The sequence below is a fragment of the Drosophila virilis genome, unplaced genomic scaffold (genome assembly GCF_030788295.1).
Source record: "Drosophila virilis strain 15010-1051.87 unplaced genomic scaffold, Dvir_AGI_RSII-ME tig00000325, whole genome shotgun sequence".
Lineage (NCBI taxonomy): Eukaryota > Metazoa > Arthropoda > Insecta > Diptera > Drosophilidae > Drosophila > Drosophila virilis.
Genome location: NW_027212806.1, coordinates 1701 through 25000, shown reverse-complemented (window position 1 = coordinate 25000; position 23300 = coordinate 1701). Strand labels below are relative to the sequence as shown.

Below are 23300 nucleotides of genomic sequence, written 5' to 3'. Positions count from 1 at the left end.
CACACTTGTGTATATAGTGGGCCGCCCTAAGAGAGAAAAGGAGAGAGGGAGCCAGCGAGAGAGGGCAGATAATGTAAGTTGGCAAGTTGGCAGGCTCCAGTAACCAGTTTTGCAACATGTAGCAACAACAACTGCAACTGCAACTGCACAACTGCACAACTGCAAGTCGAACAATCGTCAAATACACAAAATTCACTTTGCAAATCATCAGCAACAAACAGGAAGACCAGGCCCTGGGATTTGGTCCATGGCCTTTGACAGAGGCCCCCAAGTTGTGTCTCTCTGTGGTGCATGTGCCACGCCATGTTACTGTATATATATTATACATATACATATTTATATACGTGTGTGTGTGTGTGTGTGTGTGTGTGTGTGTGTGTGTGTGTGTGTGTGTGTGTGTGTGTGTGTGTGTGTGTGTGTGTGTGTGTGTGTGCAGTGCAACATGCAACTGGCCTTCCATTGTGGCGTAGCGTACATTCCAGTGCAAAATGCAGCTAGCAAATGGACAGCCCCGATGTGCAAGGTGCCGTCGTTTCCATGTTCAGCAGCCAAAACAGAATGCAAAAAAAATTGCTTTTTAAATACAGCGAAAAAAAAGAAAAACTGCAAGTGCACACACATGCATGCATACGTGTCTGTGTATGTGTGTGTGTGTGTGTGTGTGTGTGTGTGTGTGTTGGACCCCTGGGAAGCAACCCCCAAACGAGCCGCAGCAGCGAGCGCAGCTATCAGCACCATAAAGGCCCAACCAAATAACATGCATTGGAATATATCTGGGAAGTGCCTGCCTGACTGGACTAATCGTTGGCAGCAGGGGCTGAGTTTTTAGCCTGGAAGTGTTCAAAAGACCAAAGCCAAAAGCAGACAAAAATTGAAACAAAGAAGAAACGATATATTTTATACTACATACATATGTATGTATGTACATATATAAATCTCAAAGACCTTTAATATAAAAGTTAAGTTCAATTTGGTACGTCAAACACGCAACCAACGACTTGCAACAAGTTTGAAGTTGGCAAGCGGCGTCTGCTGCTAAAAATAAAACCAACACATTCGCGTGCACATACACGCAACTCAAGCACACACACAGACACACACACACACGCACGCATACATAGCAGAGAGCAGCGACGACGACGGCTGCAAAAAAAAAAATGTGATACGACAGTGATTACGCGATTTTTCCATAATAAATGTTGTGGTAAAGGCGACCTTCCGGTTATGCCTGACGACGACGACGACGACGACGCGTCGTCGACACGAGGCACGGAGGCAACTCAAACAAGTGTTCGGCTCAACGACGATGACGGCGACCTTCCTATGGTCGGTCACTTGCTAACTTGCTCTTTCTCTCTCTCTCTCTCTCTCTCTCTCCCCCTGTCAGTCTCTCGCAACTTAGCGGAAAATGTCGGTAAACAGTGCAACCGGTTTTCAATTACGCACATAGCAGAATGGGGGACCCATGCACTGTGGCATAAACATTTTGTTTTCAAAACAACATTTTTTAAGCTTCACATTATTTTAAAATATTTCTGCCACAATTTACGCAAAACATAAAAGTAAAAGAAACCTACAAGGAATAGCTTTACATTTAACACATTTATGTAGCTAAAATATTTGTGTACATGTATTTAGTGTACATGTATAGTATTTGAATATTAAGCTCTAAGCTGATTAAACACTATTTAATTTATATTTATGGCAATAAATGTATAGCTCAATATTATCAGACAATGCTTTAGTAAACGATTTTTATGTGATTATGTTCTATGAAAAATTGTCAAAATATTTTCAAATTTGGTCCCACTGTCGTGTACATCGCACAACTGTGAGAGCGTTAAAAAGCTTTGCTCGCAAACTGAAAAGTGCGCTCCCGCATCGGTCTGCAGCGTCGCGTCGTCGCTCGTTTCGTTTTACTAGGCTAATCATCTGTTCTGGTTTCGGATTTGTGCTGTCTCCCGTTGTGCGGTGTGTATATGTATGTATGTCTGTATGTGTGTGCGCGCGCGAGTTGGTGTTGTTGTTTGAGCATTCGCATTCATTCAACGACGACGCTGACGACGACGCTACCGCACCGACACTGATTTGAGAGCTTTGCAATTTTGTCGGTCGCTCTTGTCGTGGTTTTTTCTTCGGGTTTCGGTATTTTTTTTTTTTTTTTTTCTGTTCTACTATGATATGTTTGTGTGCTGGTGTGTGTAGGAAATATTTCACACGCTGCTTTGGCTGGGCAAGCAAGCACTTGACTGTTCCGTGGCGGTTGCTGTTGTTGCTGCCCGCTGCCTGCTGTGTGCTGTTGGTGGAATAATGCTGACTGCTGTTGGGGTTCGTTGCCGTTGGTCGTGTTATCATTTCAGTTGCTGGCTGGCTGGCTGCATGGCTTGTCGCTTGCACGCGCAGCGCCGGGACAACAACGTTTGGGTGTCTTGGTGTCTGGCTCAAGTCTGGGACAGCGGCGGCGGCGGCGATTGTAATCGGTTTCAGTTCATTTTCATTTAAATGGAATTAAGTATGGTAAATGATGAAATCAAGCTAAACAACAGGCGCCCCAACCCACCCACCACTCTTTACCATAAGAACAAGCATACATACATATACATACAGATATGTATGAAGCCGTCGTGGTGAGTTGTTGGTGGTGAAGGTAAGTGAGCCAGCGAGTCAACGAGTCGACAACGACCCAACAACTACAACTACAACAATGCCAACGAGTCTCCAGCGAGAGACCATGACAAGCAGCGCGCATAAAGAAAGCAAGAATCGTAATCTATATAATAAATAAATTATTTGAAATGTACACACGGCGCACAAACCAAAACTCAGTCACGAAAAAATTGAAATGGCTGTCTGTCAGGAGGTGGTCGCTGTAAACACGGCAGTAATAAAATCTCATCGAAATCGAGATTCGATATTCGAGGGAAAGAACAGGCGCACAGCAAGCAGCAGAACGACGATGATTCACAGTGTAGCGCGCGAAAAAGAATCGATAAACTTGCAGCTGATAAGCAAGAAGCCAACTTAAAATGGCACCAGAGACAGAAGAGAGAAAGACAAAAACACAACCAACCACCACCAACCGTCGACAGAGCACGGCAACCCGAACCCACGCAGCCACAGGCAGCACCACAACCACCACCAGACCAAGCAGCAGCAGCAGCAGCAGCAGTAGCAATAGCGACGGCGAATATCTGGCGACTGGCGTACCTGACGCGCGCGTGTAACCGCCAATTTAACAGGCAAACAGGCAGCGCAGCAAGCTGCGCTGCTATGCCAAACAGTTCGCCAGCCAGCCAACCTGCCGGCCGCAGTACAACTGTTTGCTATTACAATGCAGAGAGCGAGAGTGAGAGAGCGACTTGCTTAAGAGTGCCGCTAACAGAAAACAGGGTTGTCAAGCTGCACAATGTGCGCGTCAACAGAATGTGTAGCGAAAATAAGACCAAAGCTCATTTTGAAGTGGGTCTAAACACGAAACATAAGAGTCAACAGACATAAAAATTGGACAGCTTATATTATCTTTCCGATAATAATCGCATTCGATTATATAGAATATATAGATGCATTGATTTACGAGCTCTACCGCTTTTCTATCACATTTCTCTTGAGACGGGAATGAAAGTATTATTGCTTACACATTCTGTAAATTAATATATTCTCAATATAATGACAATTTAAAATTAATATTAGCTACAAACAGTGGCAACTCGGCAACTCTAAAATTCAATGGCTCAGATGAACGTGCTCTCTTTATCTCACACATACACACGCAATGGAATTGCTTGTTTTGGAGAGGAGGACGAGAGACTGTTATATTTCGGTCAGCTTGGCGTGTCGTTCTCGTTATATCAATATCGTATTATACATTTTTACAGCTTGCCGTTAACAGCTGCTCTTAACATTCATTTTTGCGCAATTTTAAATTGAAATGCTAAAAAAGTAAGTCGGTACTGCTCTTTAATGGACATATATTTTGAGCATATAATAAACGCCACAGCTAAATATTTACCTACACACGGTTTATGAGCACAATTTTGTTGTATGGCGCGTATGCCAACTGCTGGGTGCTGAGAAAAGGCGAGCAGGCAAACTGCCGCAACAAATGCGAATATAACCACCACAGTGGCCGAAGACCAAGCTCCCCACCCGTGCAGGGGAATCAGCAATAGGCAAAGGTGAGAATACAAATGGCGAATGAACACATACTACACACAAATATACATACATATTTATTCATGCAAGGCTGTGTGTGTGTGTGTGTGTACATTTGTATCGTATAAAAGGCATATTGCGACACGTCGAAAAGCACAGAAAATTTGCCAATAGTAAATATAATTAAAGTTTAGGTATGTACAGTATGTCAATAAAGTGTTTTTACTAACAAAAAAAAACTAATTTTTTGGGTTTAGTTGAAAATAAATGTACCTAAAAGTGAGAATTTTTTTTCAATTATAATTTATTTCGATTCTATATTTCTCCTAGAACTTAATGGCAAAAAGAATTGTTAAATAACATTACCCAAACATTTTATAAAATTAAAAAACTAAAAACATTCACATTTTATGCTGTCAATAAAGTGTTTTTACAGCTACGGTAAATTGTTTTGCCGTTCTCTTTTGGGTGATCCCGTTAGATTTGGGCCCATGCGTTTTGGCTTCTCTTGTGTCTTCGACTTTTCTTGTCATTTTCTATTGCAATTTATAACGTTTTGCTTTAATTTTATGAAAAATAAAATGCCAGGAAAAAGAACAACTTTTGAAGTCGCTCAGCTGGTGTATTATAACCATCAGATGGGACGTCAAGTCTCGGAACTGGCTGATATGTTTAATTTATCAAAAGCAACGATATACAACATATTAAACAGAGCCAATAAGGAAGATAGGCTAGAGGCAAAGCCAGTATGTGGTCGACCCTGCAAAATTTCTGACAGAGATAAGCGAAAAATTCTGAGAAAAATTGAGAAAAATCCACAAATTTCGCTTAGGGATATTGCTCAGGAGTTCAAGGAAGAAAGTGGTGTTGATGTGTCACATGAAACTGTCCGAAAATTACTGAATTCCAATGACTACACATCACGAGTTGCCAGGAAAAAACCTCTACTATCGGCGGCGAATATTTTGAAGCGGCTATCGTTCGCTCAAGTCCATGTAAATAGTTCGAACGATTTTTGGAGTAACGTCATATTCTGTGACGAAAGCAAGATGATGCTATTCTACAACGATGGGCCATCCAGAGTCTGGAGAAAGCCACTAACAGCGTTGGAAAACCGCAATATTATTCCAACCGTTAAATTCGGAAAACTATCAGTGATGGTGTGGGGGTGTATTTCGAGCAAGGGTGTAGGAGATTTGACCTTCATTGAGAATACCATGGATGCTAGACAATATCTGAGCATTTTACAGACACATCTCGTCAGTAGTGCACAGAAATTTGGATTCTATGAGGACAATAAGCCAATTTTTAAATTTTACCAGGACAATGACCCGAAGCATAAAGCTCATATGGTAAGAGTTTGGCTGTTGTACAACTGTGGAAAGGTGTTAGACACTCCACCACAAAGTCCAGATATGAATCCAATAGAAAATGTGTGGTCATATTTGAAAAAAAAAGTCGCAAAGCGGAGTCCAAAATCAAAAACTGATTTAAAAGCTGCTGTACTGGAAGAATGGCAGAAGATTCCAGAAACATACATACAAAACCTTATTGTTTCAATGAAACGGCGATTGCAGGCTGTATGTGACGCTAATGGCAGCCACACAAAGTATTAAAAAAAAATATTCCTGTTTTTTTAACATTGTTATTTAGTAATAAAGTTTCGTGTAAAAACACTTTATTGACAGCATAAAATTTGAATGTTTTTAGTTTTTTAATTTTATAAAATGTTTGGGTAATGTTATTTAACAATTCTTTTGCCATTAAGTTCTAGGAAAAATATAGAATCGAAATAAATTAGAATTGAAAAAAAATTCTCACTTTTAGGTACATTTATTTTCAACTAAACCCAAAAAATTAGTTTTTTTTCGTTAGTCAAAACACTTTATTGACATACTGTATTTACATTAGCCGCAAAGTCATGTGAATGCTATTGAATGAGGCGTTAAGAAGTTGAGGTGAATTGCCGTTTACAGTAATCCAGATACAGCTTTAAATTGCGCTATAGATTTAATTGCAATTAAAGCTTAAGGCAGCAAAAATTACAAAAAGTTCAGTTTCAAATACAAACATACATATTTACATATGTACATACATGTGTGCTTTAAAATGATTTTTTTTTTGTTTTAATAGTAACTGGCATTAAGTCTTATAAGTTTTCTTTTAAATATTAAGTAAGCCCTAGAATTAAATTTGAAGCAAAATTGAGCGAGAGTCTTGTGGAAATATAGAGTTTACAGATATATTCATGCATGTGTACATACATGTATATCTGAATGTCTGTATGTGTATGTGTATATAAAGTAACCCATGCGGCCATATATTAACCATAGTCTTGTGGTTTACACACTTGGGCAATCTTTACTGTACACATATCAAAACTAAGCTTCACATTACAAATTAGCGCCCCCAAGCGGCCTGTAAAACAATAAACAACCGCAGCCGTAGCCTCAGCAGCAGCAGCAGCAGCAGCAGCAGCGGCGGCGGCGGCGGCGACAGCAGCAGCAATAGCAACAGTCTCGGTTGCTCTCTTTCTGGCTGTCGCCTCTCTTCTAGTCGCTCTCTGTTAATCTTTCAAGTGTTCGGATTTTCGTGTTGGTGCTTTTGTAGTTGCTCGTGTCGAACGTTTTAAAGACATTTTTTATGTTACATTTAATGATAATGTTGTTGCCGCGGCTGCTGCTATTAATGGAAGGTTTTTAGTTGTTTCTGTTATAGTGGTTATTGTGTTTGGCTCTGTGTCGGTCAGCTAGTGGCTGGCGCGACCGCGAAGTCGACAACGCGGTCAGCGTCGCTGCAATGACGCTGCAGTCTACAGAATGTAACAGGCGCACAGCAGCAGCAAAGACAGCAGCTCATTCAAACAAAAAGTAAAAAAGCACAACTTCGGCGAGAGGCCGCGACGAGAGACTGTAACTGTGACTGACTGTTGGAGAGCGAGCTAGAGAGAGAGAGAGAGAGAGAGGAACATATAAAGCGCTCGCCGCCTCTCGCGCATGTGTCAGTCACGCTGTTGCTGTTGTTGCTGCTGCTGTTAGTTTTCTTTTGGCTTTTCTCTTTGTTTTTTTTTTTTTTTTATATATATTCTTGGTTGTGTGTGCCTCCATGAAAATTGGTGTGTTATTTTATTGCGTGTGGTCACACTTTAGCCTTTAGATTGAAAACTTATAAATTTAATATTTGATTAGCTCACCGATTTTCCGGCGCCGACAATGCGACTCAAATCGCTGGCGTATCTTTTGCTGCGCATTCCCCCGGTTCGGAACAACAACAACGAACGGTAATAGATAATAACTTATATTGCTGCTGGCGCTGCTACAGCTGCTCGCTGACTGCTGCTGCTTGCTACTCGCTGACTGCTCCTGCCCGCTGTCTGCACAGAGCATACGGGGTCCAGAGGGGTGTTGCTGTTGTTGTTGTTGTTGTTGTTGTAGGCTGCTGCTTGACTTATTATTAAAGCAGCTGCTGCTGCAAATGCGACGAACGGCAGATGAAAACCATCACTTCCGGAGGCGCTTCAAGTACTGAGGAATGTTGTATATACATGAGCTGTGTATGTGTGTGCGGCGCGCAGCTAGCTACAGCAAAAGCAGTAGCAGTGGCAGCGACAGCGCCAGCAGCAGCAGAAGCAGCAGCAATGTCGAGCCGACGTCGACGCTAGCCGCAGCAGCAGCAGCAGCAGCAGCGCAGCAATAGAAAAAAAATGAAAAAAAAAAGCAAACAAAAATCAACAAACTCAACACAGCGAATGAGCCACGCAAAATAAAAGGAAAAGCAGCTTGGCAAAGCACACCCAAAGTAGTAGTGGGCAGCAACAGAGAGAGAGAGAGAGCGACAGAGAGACTGAACGAATAAGAGAGAGAAAGAGAGAGAGAGGGGGGGGGTAGGGGGGAGAGCTAACGAGCAAGGCGAAGAGAGCGCGGAGAGATGGGCTGTTAGGATGTGGGTTGGGGAAAGGTTGGGTGTACGGTACGTATTGGTCTAAAGAGAGTGTGTGTTGTGCATGATGAAATGCTTGAAGGCGCAGCTCAGCGCACAGAGCTCTCGTTTGACATAAGGACCTGGCGTGTGTGTGTCTGTGTGCATGCAGCAGGGCACACACATACATACATACATGCGCATATTTATGGCAAATGTTAATTTCGGCTTGGCTCTGGTTAAGCTGCATCGTCAGCATTAGGATCGTAATTACAATCCAGTTTCAGAATCAGGCACGAGTTGCATTAACCAAATGCATACACGCACACACACACACGCACACATCCCCGCGCATGCATCCATGTGTGCATACACACCTGAACACATGCACACACATGCGTACATATACAGAACTTTTTCTATGACAGATTTGCATGCCTGTCGAACTTACATGGAACTTGCACAAACAATTCCTTTTTGCAAGTGTTGCTGGGAGGGACACTAGAAAATACCCTGTATCATTATCTATGACAAATTCGCGAATCAGTTAGAAACATCCAATAGGCAAGATTTAAGGGCAGGCTAAGAAATACCCTGTATCTAAAGCAATTTCAAAAGTTGTAGTTGCATATAAATTCTATTAGATTTTCCCTCTGCCTCTATCTATGGAAAATGCACTAATTAGTTCAAAACATCTTCCAGGCAAGAGTTATAGGGAGACTAAGATATACCCTGTGTATGGAGCAACGTAAGAAGTTGAAGTAGAAAGGTTCTTCAACAGAGACCGAACAACCGCTCCACTTCCCGTCGGCTCTAATTAATAGCCACACCAATAATTACATCTTAATGAGATAACAACGAATTAAAATAGCAGCACAGAAAACAGTACAATTGCAATTGCAATGCTGTTGATAGTATTCAAAGAAAGTGCGTATGAATGTGTGTGTGTGTGTGTGCATGTGTACAGAAATTCCTGCGATTTGCGCTTACTAGCCCAAGCTCGAGGCCAGCAAAAACATGTTAATAACTTATGTGTTTCTCAACCGATCTTGACGACATTTTCTTCATATTATTGTACTATAGAATATTCGAGTAATATAAAAAGTCAATTGCATTTAAATTGTGGTTTAAATTAGTGGGCAGCATAAATTGGTTTATTATCTTGATTTATAGCTATGAGAGATACCTAATATATATGTATATAGTATTATAGAATTAACATATTTGGTGAGTCTCCAAAAAACAGGATTTCAATAATGATTTTGATCGATTACTTGAAAACGGATTAAGTTATCGATTATCGGAAACAAACTCGATCTGCGCATGGACTAGGAGTCACTAGCTCTGATAGGTTCTGAGATCCTTGCGTTCATACATACGGACGGACAGACGGACTTGGCTAGATCGACTCGGCTATTGATGCTGATCAAGAATATATGTATATACTTTATGCCTGTTACATAAATTTGCACAAATACATTTTCAATGGGCTCAGGGTAAAATATATTTAAAATTTCGTCTATTTTCGTAAAGAAATTAATTTTGTTTTATTATTGTTGGGGTTGATAGTTTCTTGATGGCTAAGCTAAGACTTGAAATTGGCTACAGATTTTAATATTGCCTGTGAGGTTGGAAGTGGAAGATCGGAGAATGTATATTTTCAGGTTTTAAGTGAATACGTAACGATTTTCCAGCCTAGATCTACAAAGATTCTTATTAAATAATAGAGAGAAAATTCTGCCTGACTATGGAATAAAGTTAGTAACGTTTGAAGTTAGGAAGAAACTGTTTTTTGCTTCTTTCAAATCAGTTTTTAATTGGAACCAATCGGTTGATTCTAAGTTCTTGTTATTTTAGAATGATTTAATAGGAATAACCGTAAAAAATGTATTTCTTCTTAAAGCTTCTCATCGAGGAGATCTTCGCTAAAAAATCTTCCTTTCTTAACTTCTTCGTTTTTTTGTTTTTTTGGAAGGGTATACAACTGGACAGGTATATCACAACGGAACTACATAGACTGGTATGCTTATAAATTGTTGATATTTTAAAGAATTTGCAAAGATTTTAGAAAAGCAGAAATCCAGTGTGGTTTACAGTGTGCCATTAAAAATTAAAGGGACCAAATAGAGCGTGCAGTTTTGAGAATATTTGGGATTAGACACTTGTTGCTGCTGGTTGGCAGCATGCACAAAATCCATTATACACATACACACACGCAAACACGCAGCGACACACGAAAAACAAAGAAAATTTGTGCTTGGTAATTAATATTTACCAGTAGATTTCTTAGTATCATGCTCCCAAGTGGAGCCACAAAACGAACCGAACGCGTGAGACTATCAAGTGGAACGGCAAGAGACGAACTGCAAGCTGGTTGATAATAATGATAAGAACGATAACAAGTCTGTAGGTGGCTGTATAGCAACAACGCGCGCGTTTGTCTCTCGAGAGAGATAGAGAGAGATAGAGAGAGAGAGAGAGAGAGAGAAAGAGAGAGAGAGAAAAGGGTAAGAGAGAGGAATAGAGTGACAGAGACAGAGAAAGAGAGAGTATGTGTATGTGTGAGTGCGACCGAGAGTGAGAGTGAGTGGAAGGGAGAGAGAGAGAGAGAGAGAGAGAGAGGGAGAGAGAGCTACTAAGGTGACTGGACAAAGTCTAAAATACGTCTGGTTCGGCTGGACGCTCCAATGGGGTCGACGGCGGCACAGATTGCCTAGGGGTCTAGCCAGGGTCTAGGCCGTGGATGTTCGGCTTCGGTAACGGGTAACGGGTAACGGGTAACGGGTAACGGGTAACGGGTACGTGTACGGTCCTGGCCGGGCCGGGCCGGTCTGGGCTATGCTGGACTGTTGCTCGACGCGCACAACTTTATTAAATCGGAGGCGGAGTGTGAACTGCGCTTGGAACGAGGCACGACGAGCCTTCAAGTGGCAATGGCAACGTTCATGCAGCCGATACAATAGGGTAAACACTACACACAGCAAAAGGCGATGCGATGCGATGCGATGGGACGCGATGGGACGCGACGCGACTCGATGTGGCCTGGAAATATATGTATGTGTGCGTGTGTGGCATGTATAGAAGGGGCATAAGCCGGGCTAAATGGCGGCTGACAGCATATATGAGGGTCGGCATTGGTCGGTCGGTTGGTCGGTTGGTCGGTTGGTCGGTCGGTCGGTTGGTCGGTTGGCTGGTCGCCTGTGCGTGGGCTCTGCCTGAGTTATGGTCTAAATAGCAACAGAGAAAATTTTGGTCGTGCAACGAGACGAGTTGGCCAAAGCCGAAGCGCATGGCGCGACAATGCGTATGCCTGGGTTGGGGATGAGGTTTGAACTCGGGCTTGTTGAATTTTTGGTGATGTACCTTTAATAAAATACACGCACACTCACACATACACACACTCACACACATGCACATGCATACACGGGCGACAGGAATATTGGAAGTTGCAGCTTCGTGTTGAGAGCAAACGTGCAACATGCAGCCGAGCTACGTGCAACCGAGCAACCGAGCTGCGAGCAACGACAACAACGACCACGTTGCGTACTTGCCTAGCCAGGACACGCCTGGACCAAAAAACCTACGAGCACAAAAATGAAGAAGAATAAAAATACAACAACATAAACCTACAGTCCGGAAGTAGGCTGCCTGCAACAGGAACTGATGATGTTCAACATGATAATGATGTTATTGGCTTACACACGCTGCAAGTTGCAGTTAGTAAGTTGAGGCCAAAGCGAGATAGACGGCGGCAAAGTGCAGCCCAGACAAGGAGAGAGCGAGTGGGAGTAGAAGTGGAAGTGGGAGTGGGATTGGGAGAGAGAGAGAGAGAGAGAGAGAGAGAGAGAGAGAGAGATAGGGAAAGCGTGTGCACCGGGAACTGCAAAGCGGAAGAGAGTGCGTGAGGTAGAAAGAGACCGAGCTAGAAAAGGGGCAGCCAGCGACTATGCAGAATAACAAGATGAGAAAAAAAGCAAGCAACAATTTTGCAATCGGCTACTAACGACTGCTTAATGCCCGCTCAGCCGGCTGACTGTCAATTGAAGAGATTTCAATTAGGAGAATGTCATCAATTGTCTGGCTCATTACGCATTTGGTTCCTTCAGCTCCATAACTGTCACAGATCTATGTATGCATCTAAATAATCGACGTCCATCAATCGGATAACTAAACTGATAGCTCACACTCCGAGTGTAGGCAAGTGCCTAGCTTCAATAGCAATATGCTCCTTTTCACTTGCTGAACGAGCATAAAAAAGAAGAGAAAACATTTGTTGGAACAACCAAAACAATCAGCAGGACACGCAACAGCAACAGCAACAGCAACAGCAGAACCTCAAGTGCACAGAGCAAAGGCTAATGAAGTGTAGAAAGGGCTGCTAAGCTGCAAATTTATGCAACTAGCCAAATCCCAACACAGGCGCTGCTCTTGTTGCAACATTCAACGACAAGCAGACGAAGCCAAAAAAATAAAATAAAAGAAGAGGAAGAAAAACTGCAACAGCAGCAGGAGCAGGAACAGCTTTAGATTTATGAGCGCCAAAACGAGACAGGAATAGGCCAAGCAACTGGAAGCTGTGCCTGTTGAGGGGCAGGCGGCCGGGATAGGGGCTGGGGGCCGGGGCCGGAGCCGAAGCCGGGGAAGTGGGCATCTACGGATTTGCTTGTGGCTTTTGGTTATGTCACCCAGCTAAAAGCTGCTAAATAGCTGGCATCATACCTCCCAGACTGCCCATGTGAGCAAGCCCCTTTACCGCCCCCTCTCAACCAGTTGTCAACAATTGAACTCTTACTTTGGATTTGTGGCAGGTGCTGCCATGTGAACCAAAGAAAATCAGTCAAGTCTCAGAAATGGCAAGAATGGAGAGCTTTTGGGTAAATGCTAACCAAATGCCATTAGTTCCAAGAACGTGTGTTAGGCTACGTTCCTTTAGCGTAAGAAGAATTACGTTTAAGATAAATATGGAGCTGGACATTGGAATTAAAAGAGAGCAAGAGAAAGGCAGAGAGATATTACAGCAAATCTATTAAATAGTTACGTAGAACTTTAATACGTAATTAAGTACGTAATAAACCTAAGCATTCACGTTATGTAGAATTAATACGTGTATGTTACGTCAAATAATTAACCTTCCAGGAAATAGGGTAAAAACCAACTCATAAAAGCGAAAGCGAAAGAATAATGTAGAATTCTGAAACGTATAGCTTGATTACGTAAAATTAAAACGTAAGAACGAAATAACTTATTTATATTACGTATAAAGAAGCTACGTTACGAAACGTAAAATGATTTATATAAAGAAAATTCTCCATTACATAACTAAACCCGTATTTTACTCTTGCGTCATGTTCCTTTAAAAGACTAACGTTATAAAAAATGACGTATCACATGAGCATAAAGCTACTTATAATTTAAACTTAAAGTTGCAATATGAACACGTTAGAAACATAAGCAAAGACGTTAAAAAGTATATATATATATTGATTAATCAGATATCTCAGAGAGAGAAACTTTTTGGATTTCAGATGAACCCAATTATTTTACTTATATTAACGTTACGGCACATTATATTACGTAAAGTCTCTATCGCATATGTTAGTCTTTTAGCAAAGTAATTATCTTCAAAAAAAGTTACGTAAAATCAATGTGTAGAAGTTATTATTCAGAAGCTAAGAATCTTCTTAAGTTATGTTATGCAAGGCAATGCAACGTAACGTGAAATACTATTCCATATTTGATAGGTAATAGAACTCAAAACGTAGAAATTAATTTCTAATGCTCATAAGTTCTACGTAATTTCAATTAGTTATGTGAGATGCAAAATAATTGCAATTTTTTGTTATTAATTTCGGATACCTGATTGATGCAAGAACTACGTAAGAACCTGATTTATCTGATAGCTGATTGATGCAAGAACTACGTAAGCGCGTTTGGTTTGCAAGCAATTTAATTAGATGAGAGTCAACTGCGTTAATTATGTTGCATGCCACATTTAGAGTATCGAATGGCATTACGTTGTTGCAGATAATGTTGCTTTAGCTTTTGTTCAAGAGTTCTAGGATAATCGACGTCAATCCATAGCAAAGGTCAGAGCATACGACGTAGGTTGAGGGGTGTTTGCGACGTTAAGAAATCAGGTCCCTGCTCGGGTGCCTGCCCCAACTTTATGTGTTGAAAGTGAGCTGGATGCGAACGAGGCAAGCGCTTTGGCCCTGGCAAAATAAGTGTTTATAGTTTATTTGGGGCAAACTTAACGAATCAAAGTCCCTGCCCGGGCGCCTACAAGCTGTCGATTGGAAGCGAATTGGTGCGAAGGCAACTGGGAATATAAGCTAATACATAAGTATCTATAATTGTTTTATGGCTGGGCTATGGGGCGTGGCACCTGTTCGGCACATTCTGTGTGAATGCAGCATTTGTCTTATGAGCAGCGACAAGTCCAGGCAGCGGGTGTGCGGCTGTGTGATAGGTTCATTGAGTTGCATGTGTGTGTGTGTGTGTGTGTGTGTGTGTGTGTGTACGACTTGCATGTGATGCATTATGCGCGCGCGCTGCACATGAATAACATTGCAAAGTGCCAACGACGAGGACAATGGGAATAAGGCTTCGGCAATGGCTAACGCAACTAACCGGCAACGGGCAACGGTCGGCGCTGCCATTCAATCAGCACTCGCTGTTGCCACGGATGTTGCCAAATCGTGGAAAATTTTCGGCAGCCACCTCCGACGACGATGGCGACGACGACGCTGGCAATGGCGATGGCGATGGCGATGGCGACGACAATCTGGATTCTCGTGTTCCCTTTGTTTTTGTTGTTGCTGTCGTTGTCGAGCTTGTTAATACCAAAATGCCGGGGTTCGGTATATGCTTCCTGGTTTTTGGTTTATTGTACACTCACTCACACACTCACTCACACACACACACACACACACACACACACACACAAAGACACGACGCAATTGCTTGCATTTTGCATCGACAGATGGCGCTCCAACTGCATTTTCGGCAACCAAATTTTTTTTTTTTGGCCCGGGGGTTGAGAGTTGTAGCAGACAGAGACAGCGACAGCTTTATAGATAACTGAACTAACACACGCATATAAATTAACAGTATATATACAAATGCAGGTGTGTGCATACATAGATGTGTGTGTACATAGAGTGTAAATAAGTAAAAAAAAAAAAAAAACAAATAGAGGAAAATTGAAAGTTAACTTTGCATGGAAGTTGAAGCAGCATATGCAAATTATTGCAACGAGAGTAACAACAAGTAAAAAGTAACGAATGACAAGTAACGAGTCGAAATTAAGAGAAAAAAAATGGATATAACCTTACGACGCTTGACAAACTGAATACTAATGACAGTGCTGTGCAATAGTATGTATACATATAATTTAAATGTACGAGGATAAATATACCGCTAGTATTAAAGAATATAGCCTGACTAATATGCAACTGAATTTAATTGTTTTTGCCTTTGAGCATACGGCACTAAAGGAACAATCGGAAATGTTTGTAGAAAAACTATTTTGAAGCCCAAAGGGTATTTAAGTTCGTGCATGCCGAACAGTATAGATAATATAGAGTATTATTATGCACTTGACATGGCAATAGGTGAACTCTTTACTCTTTATACTAAACTATTTGCATGAATTTCGTGGCGTTGCCAGACAGTTGTGCGGTGCTGCCATTTGTCGGTGGCTGTCAGCTACCATTAAAGCCATTCGCTTGGCCAACAAATCGCTGGCGAAATGCTAATCGAATGGTAGCTGCTGATTTATGTATACCCAAAACTAAAACTAAGCTTTGAGAGTGGATGGGTGCACGGGCCAGTGGCCCGAGGGGCAGGGGGCAGGGGGCAGGGGTAGCAATATGGTAGAGAGAGGGCAAAGCATGAATATTAGAGAAGGTAGCACAAAACCAAAACGCTAAAACGGGAGCGCAGTGAGGGCGAGGGGAGTAGAGAGGGAGGGGTGGTAGGGGGCTAACAGGGCATGGGGCAAGCGGGTTTTAGGCCAATGCATTTGAGGCTGCCGCTGCCGTTGCCGATGCTGTGTGTGTATGTGTGTGTGTGTGTGTGTGTGTGTGTGTGTGTGTGATAATAGACACAAAAACGAAGCGAGCCGGCTCTGTAGTTTCAGAGCCTTAGCTGTTGTTGCTGTTGTTGTTGTTGTTGTTGGAAGTGGAAACTAAGCTACAACAACATTTGCTAAATACACACTGGAATTGGCTGGGAACCCGGCCCGCCCGCCCCCTTTTTGACTAGGCACCCTGTTTGTGCATTGGAAAACTAAACCGAAACCGATTTCAGCGGGCGATGCCGCGTTGTCGACCACGGTGGTCACCGTCGCCGTCGCCGTCGCCGTCAACGTCGCAGCCGCAGTCGGAGTCGCAGTCGTTGTTACGGCTGCTGCGCGATATATATGTATATATATATATATATATATACATACATACATACATAAATATATACGTATGTATGTACGTGTATATATCTATTTTTCCTGTTTTCGCTTCCCTACCTCCTTCTGTTTGTCGCCCACGTAACACAAAACTAATCGAAACGCCGTACAAAAACAAAAAAAAAAAAAACAAAAAAAAAATAAAGGAAAGAAAAAACTAAACATAAATTGCAAACGAAACGAACATTTTTTGCGTTTGGCGAGTTTCAAAGGCTGCACAAGGAGTTAAGCAGCAGTTGAGGGGTAGCCTAAGCTAGATGGGCTGGAGGTGGGCGGAGGGGGGGGGTGGGGGGTGGAAAGCCCAAACTGACCTCCACTTGATTCGAACGGTTGTCAGTCTTGTTTCTATTGTTATGGTTGCTGCACTGACAAAAAGAACAAAAGCTACAAAGAAAAAATTAACAAAAAATTCCAAAAGTTATTGTAGTTAACTTCGAAAATACCCTGTAAAATTTGGCAATTGTGCAAGTACCCTGCTCTATTGACACACTTGCCAGAGTATTGGATGCGTTCTGACAAAAAATAAGTTGCATGAGATAATATGAGATACTTAATAATGCCCCAAATACGGAACTATCTGGATTCCATTGAAATGTCTACGAAATTCGGGCTCACTTTCTCAAAATGGACGAATTTCATTCGGAGAACAGAGAATAGAAAGAGAGAAGAAACCGTTTGGAAGTTTTTGGTATGCTCTCCTTCTAATATATACTCTACTTAGATATACTCTCCTTAGATATTCGCCCAAAGCAACAGAAGATTTATTTATAATAATCTTAGCTCAAGTGAAAAATGGGTTTAGATCTAGCTCGGCCCATCTTGAGGCTGCCCTGGTGAAAAGTGTGACCAAATGCGGCCACAATTTGGGGCTGCTTTTCATGAACTTGACATTATCGATATTGTACGAATGAAACGAAATGTATTTATACAAGGGTAACGGTAAAGGATTTATCGCTTATTTTCGTAACTGTTGCAAACACGCTCACCAAATCCATATGCTTGCCCCGTTTGCAGCGCCACCAGACAATGCAACAGCTTGTTGATTTGGTTCTTTTCTTTTCGTTTCGTTTCGTTTCTATTTTTTTTTTTTTTTTTTGTGTTTTGCGTAGGCCCGATTCATTGGATGGTTGGATTTTCAGCTGGAAATTGGTTCTAGTTGCAAAAGAAACTCACCTGCAATGAAAAGAGAGATAGAGAGAGAGAGAGAGAGAGAGAGAGAGAGGAGAGAGGGAGTTAGAAATGGAGAGAGTATATAAGTGAGAGTGAGCGAGAAAGAAATGCAAATGCGATTAGTTGGCTGACAAAAGTTATAAGAAGAGTTTTCAGCGGCAGCTTTAAGGCATGTGAGAAAAACAATTGCAGCCGAAGAAGAAGCAGAGACGATGTAATACACACAGTTGACCCTACGTTGAGTTGAAGCTGTGTGCGTGCGTGCGCGCGCGCGCGCGCGTGTGTGAGTGAGTGTGTGTGTGAGTGTGTGTGCCTACAACATAAACTCACAAATCAAAACTTGGCTGAAAGTGCAGGCCGAAGCTGCTGCTGCTGTTGGTGCTGTTGGTGCAGCATTTTGTTGTTGTTGGTTGCCGTTGGCTCTGTTGCTGCCACTCGCAGCCTCTACACATGGCCAGCAGCAGCAGCAGCAGCAGCAGCAGCAGCAGCACATACATAACTAATAGATACATAAAGCCGTATCTTTTGGGTGAATGAACTGTAATGAGAATGTGAACCTAGGCAACAGCAGCCAGCCAGCAGCCACTGAGATGTTGAAAATCGCAACGCAAAGTGCGCAATTGAAGCTGTTGTTGTTGTTGTTGTTGTTGTTGCTGTTGTGTTGCTGTTGTATTCGCTATGGGGCAAACTCACCAATAACAATAACAACAACAACAACAACAAAACTGACCAACAACGAGACGCGACAAAACAGCGAGCACAAAACAAACGAATGCAAAAGTCAAAAGCAGCGACAGTGGAAACAAACAACATGCGGCTGCGGGAAGGGGGGGGAGGTTGTGCGCTTGCCTGGCATACATAGGCAACGTGCAGCGAGTGGTGCGGGGTTGAGGGTAGGGGGTAGGGAGGGGGGGAGGTAGAAGGGGCCTGGTCGGGCGTTATCTCAATTGTATACATACAGCCAGTTGCTGCGATTTTAAAACTGGACCAACAAAAACACCAGCAATACGTTGCGATTGCAGCCAGGTAGACAAAAACAATAACAGCAACCAGAGGACCCCCCCCCCCCCCCCCCCCCCCCCCCCCCCCCTACACACACACACACACACATATATATACATACAGAAAATGGTTATGGCGCGAGTTGCGATCAGATGCGATCCAATCGGTTCGGGACACAGTTCAAGGACACAGCTACTTAAGATGGATTTGAAGTAACTTGCAACTGGCATTTTGCTGAGCTTCGTATTTGCCGTATTTGCAAAATGTGGCAAACTCAATGAAGAAGAAGAAGAGCGATCGAACATGCATATAAAGAAATGCGATGGGCAGACAACTCTGTTAGACATAACAGAGAATTTATTTCAACAAATCAACCTATTTGTATACACACTTTTTATAACTGTTAAAATATATCAAATGGGATCCAAGAGTATTTAATTTTCGGCTTGCCGAAGATGTATATATATGTATTTTCGTGTCACTATTTAGTTTTTCGAATTCATGAGTGAATAACTCGTATTGCGGAAGTTCCCTTTTTAAAATCTGTACTAGTTTTAAATTCTAGCCATGTCCTCCACCTGTCCGTTTCTAAAAATACGCCAATATCGTCAACAAGAATTGCTAATTTGTTTGGGAATATATTTCCGAGAATATACGTATGTATATTTTCTGGAGTATTTCAGAGTAGGTCGATATGTGTAGGGTATCTAGTAGTCGGGGCAATTTGCAACTGCCTGTAGGGTATCCTATAGTCTGGCAATTCGAAATTGTGCGTAGTTAAGCTCGTAGTCGGGCATTTCGTAACTGCGTGTGAGGCATCTCATAGTCGGGAAATTCAAACGTATGTGTAGGGTATCTAGTAGTCGGGCAATTCGTAACTGCCTGTAGGGTATCCTATAGTCCGGCGATTCGAAAGTAGTCGGGCATTTGGTAACTGTGTGTAAGGCATCTCATAGTCGGGAAATTCAAACGTATGTGTAGGGTATCTAGTAGTCGGGCAATGCGAAACTACGTGTCGGCTATTTTCGAATACATTTTGTTTAACAGACTGAACTGCACGCCATACGAAATCGAACGTTCAAATGAAACTCAACTCGGAACTGGAAAACTCAACTTCTCATTTTTGGATGTAGGATGGGGGCAGAGGTGGCGAAGGGGGGTCGGTAAACATGCGACGGGAGTACATAAATATGTATGTTAGTATGTACAAACATATACATACATACATACATATATGAAAATGTTAAAGTAGATTCGCACACACGCACACTAATTTGTGTGCGTGTGTGTGTGTGTGTGTGTGTGTGTGTGAGTGCTTCAATGTAAAAAGTTTATTTCTGGCTTGCGTTTCCCTTCATATTCGTCGTGTGCAATTGTTGTTGTTGTTCTTCGCTTTATTCGTAGAAGTCAACTTTTCATCGTTTTGCATCAGGTTCTCCATGTCTAGCTTTCTCTCTCCACCGTTAGTTCTGCTGTCCCTCTGTTCGCCTCTTTCGTTTACGCTTTGTGCTGCGCTTCTTGTTGCTGTGCGCTATGCGAGCAAATTAAAAATTCAATTTTTGTGTTGTGCAACTTTTGCACTTTTGCACTTAACCCCCAAACACCAACCCCACCAGCCAGCCCTCTCTCGACTTTATACACGCCAACGCAGCCTCCATTGCGCGCCACCTCCCCCCTTAAAAAACTCCGTTGACTTTTCTTTTACTGTGTGCTTCTTCCCCTTTGCGCTTACTCCACATGCGTGCAGGTTAGCGATATGTTATTAGAAAGGCCTCCTTCCTACTTTTGCCTTCTGCCCTTATATTGAGACCCCCCGCCTTCCCCCGCTGCCCCATCACAACACATCTTCATCCACAGACAGTCCATCACCCTCTTACCCCCCCCCCCCCCGCGCAGCACCTGCTGTCTTTCTGCATGTGGTTCAAAGGCCACGCCCCTGCCTTTGTTGCTATTGCCAAAATGTTATAAATTTGTTTAATAAATGAAATAATAAAAAAAAATCATAGATAACTAACTATTGTTGAGATTTATTAGTTTTAGAAGATTTTTAGAGGGTTTTATAATTTTTTAAGTATATATATTCTAGATCAGGATCAAAGGTCGAGTTGAAAACGCCATACTCCGTTTGTCCATCTGTCTATTTCTATGCGAACTACACTCTCCGTCTTAAGGCTTTCGTCTTGAAACTTTGCTTAGATCCCTTTTTCTTTCAGGCAGATCATATGTCGGCGCCGGCCAGATCGGACCACTATATCATATGGCTGGCAAGGAACGATCGGTCACTTGTAACACACTTTTTTAAAGACGATTTGGAGAACTCACTTCGTACATGGAGTACACAATATCGAGGTTGAGCATGCGCACCTGAGATACCCTGTCATTTTTTTCAATATTTTATAGTCCGAGCCTTATAAAATGTTCCTTGATTGACTTCCAAATCATAAATAGCTCTAAAAAACGCGTTTACTTTTAACCTTGTGTCGAAAAAGTTTAATATTCTCAATCTCTTATGAGGTTGGGCGCTACGTCGTCGTAACAAATTAATTGTTTAAATGCTAAGTAAACCAGCTCAAATACCTTATATAACATTATAAATATGTACTAATATACTGCATGGCATCTCAATAAGCACAAATAACTAGGCTTAAAATCAATAATAATTAATTTGCGAAAATGTGAAACATTCTCAGCCCAAGGCTTTTAAAACCGACCGAGCACAAAAACTACAAATCGATAATTATCGATTTTCGAAAAACGATTTATGAATTCGACTAAAATACATATGTTCTTCAAAATTTAAGTCTCTTGCCTAAAGTCTTACTGTTAAAAGGACGGACTGACAGACAGATGGATATGAGAAGGTAACTAGGTAACTAGTTCCATATATAAATACATAATGGGCTCTTCATAAGATCGGCGATGCCAACTTAAAAAGAATGCAATTAACTGATTGTTCAGTAAAGTTGTGTATACTTGCCTCTGCCTGATTTGGTAAAGTTCTTTTACCTGTCTGCTTTTCCCAAATTCGATATATATCGATTTCAGGTATTTTGCAGTAAGCGTTTCTTTTTGAAAAATGTTCAAACCCAGCAGGCAGTATAATAATATTTTTGCTAGCTCGTAGAAATTATCAGTTAACGTATATTTTTTGAGTCTAAATGTACAAACTGTACGCTGGAAAACATATATATTAAACAAAATAAGTCCATCAACATGGAAAAGAAGACACAGGCAGCGAATATGATGGTCAAACCCTCTGCCAGAGAAAGCGATGATAGCGAAAGGGACACCGGCGAGGAAAGCGATATAGATACGGATGAGGATAAGAGTCGTGACAAACCGCTGTAGGCTGAAGCATTATAGACGACAGGCAAGTAGTTCGAGCATGTTTGCGGTTAATATATTGCACAGATCTTCTGATGACGAAATCTTTGCAATTAGTTGAACAAATTGTGGGAAAGTACAATGAAAATAGGTAAGAGAACTGAAGAAATCGGCGAGGAATGGAAAATAGAGCACGAACGGCTGGAAATGGCGAATACCAAACTGACCGAACTAACTCAAAAGTATATGAAGAACAACAAGGAACGGATTATGTATGTTGTTAAGATTTTTCATTTAACATATAATAGATCGCCAACCATTTACTTTCTTTCATAGCAATAAAGCTGATGCCGAAAAATTGCCGCGTCCACAGCCCGCATCTAAAATAGCCAAACCAAAGTCTAGCCCTAAGGTACCCATGCATAAGCATGCAACAAACCCATCCAATGTTCCATTGAAAACATCCGAAACAAAAAAAAGTTTCACCGTTGACCCCAAACCGAAGAAGAATATCAAGCCTGTTCAAATGTCATCCAAGGACGAAAAAAAGGCCTCGTTCAAGAAGTCAACATTGTAGACAGCACATCTGATAATTCAAGAACATAATAAAATGCCATCGATGCCATCCATCTTGCTATTGCTTATTTTTGCAGTTACTCTTTCGATCCGCGTTCTTATACACTTTTATGAGCAAATCATTCGAGAACGTATTTGACTTAGGAGCTAACATTAACTTTGATTTGCTGCAATGGAACTGCAATGGAAAAGATTTCAGATAGTTTCCCAATCGATTGATATATTTGAAACTTTATCATCTCTTTCTTATAAGATCCTAAAAAAATATGCTTAAGATTTTATCTATGCGAACTTCTGGCTTCCATTGTAGATCAGGTTATCATTCGATATCACGCTTAGGCTTAGCACATTTGGTAAATAATAAACAAATATTTATTATTATATGATATTTTATTGGCCAGATCGGACCTCTATACTATCGGTCAGAACTCGCAAGCGTCTCCTACCGAGCGAACTACTTGCCATCTTCTCATGCCGGAACTAGTTTTTTTTTTTCGAAAACAATACTGAATTAAAATTAAATTCGCAATTTCAATGCTATTTATAGAATTTAAAACAGATACATGAATGTATGCGGCTCGTCAACGTTTTCTTTAAGAATTTCTGCATTCCTAACCGATCTTGATGAAGTTTTCTGGATTATATCCTTTTGTGCCATGTAATATTCGTAAGTACAATTGACGCTATGAGTTGTTCC

General features: G+C 41.7%; 1 long non-coding RNA gene across 1 annotated transcript; it reads left to right on the top strand.

Moving 5' to 3' along the window:
• Positions 1-21972: 21972 nt before the first annotated feature.
• Positions 21973-22656, top strand: LOC116651801 (uncharacterized). Its single transcript, XR_011417092.1, has 3 exons — positions 21973-22073; positions 22145-22299; positions 22364-22656. It is a non-coding gene; the product is annotated as an uncharacterized lncRNA (long non-coding RNA).
• Positions 22657-23300: the final 644 nt, after the last annotated feature.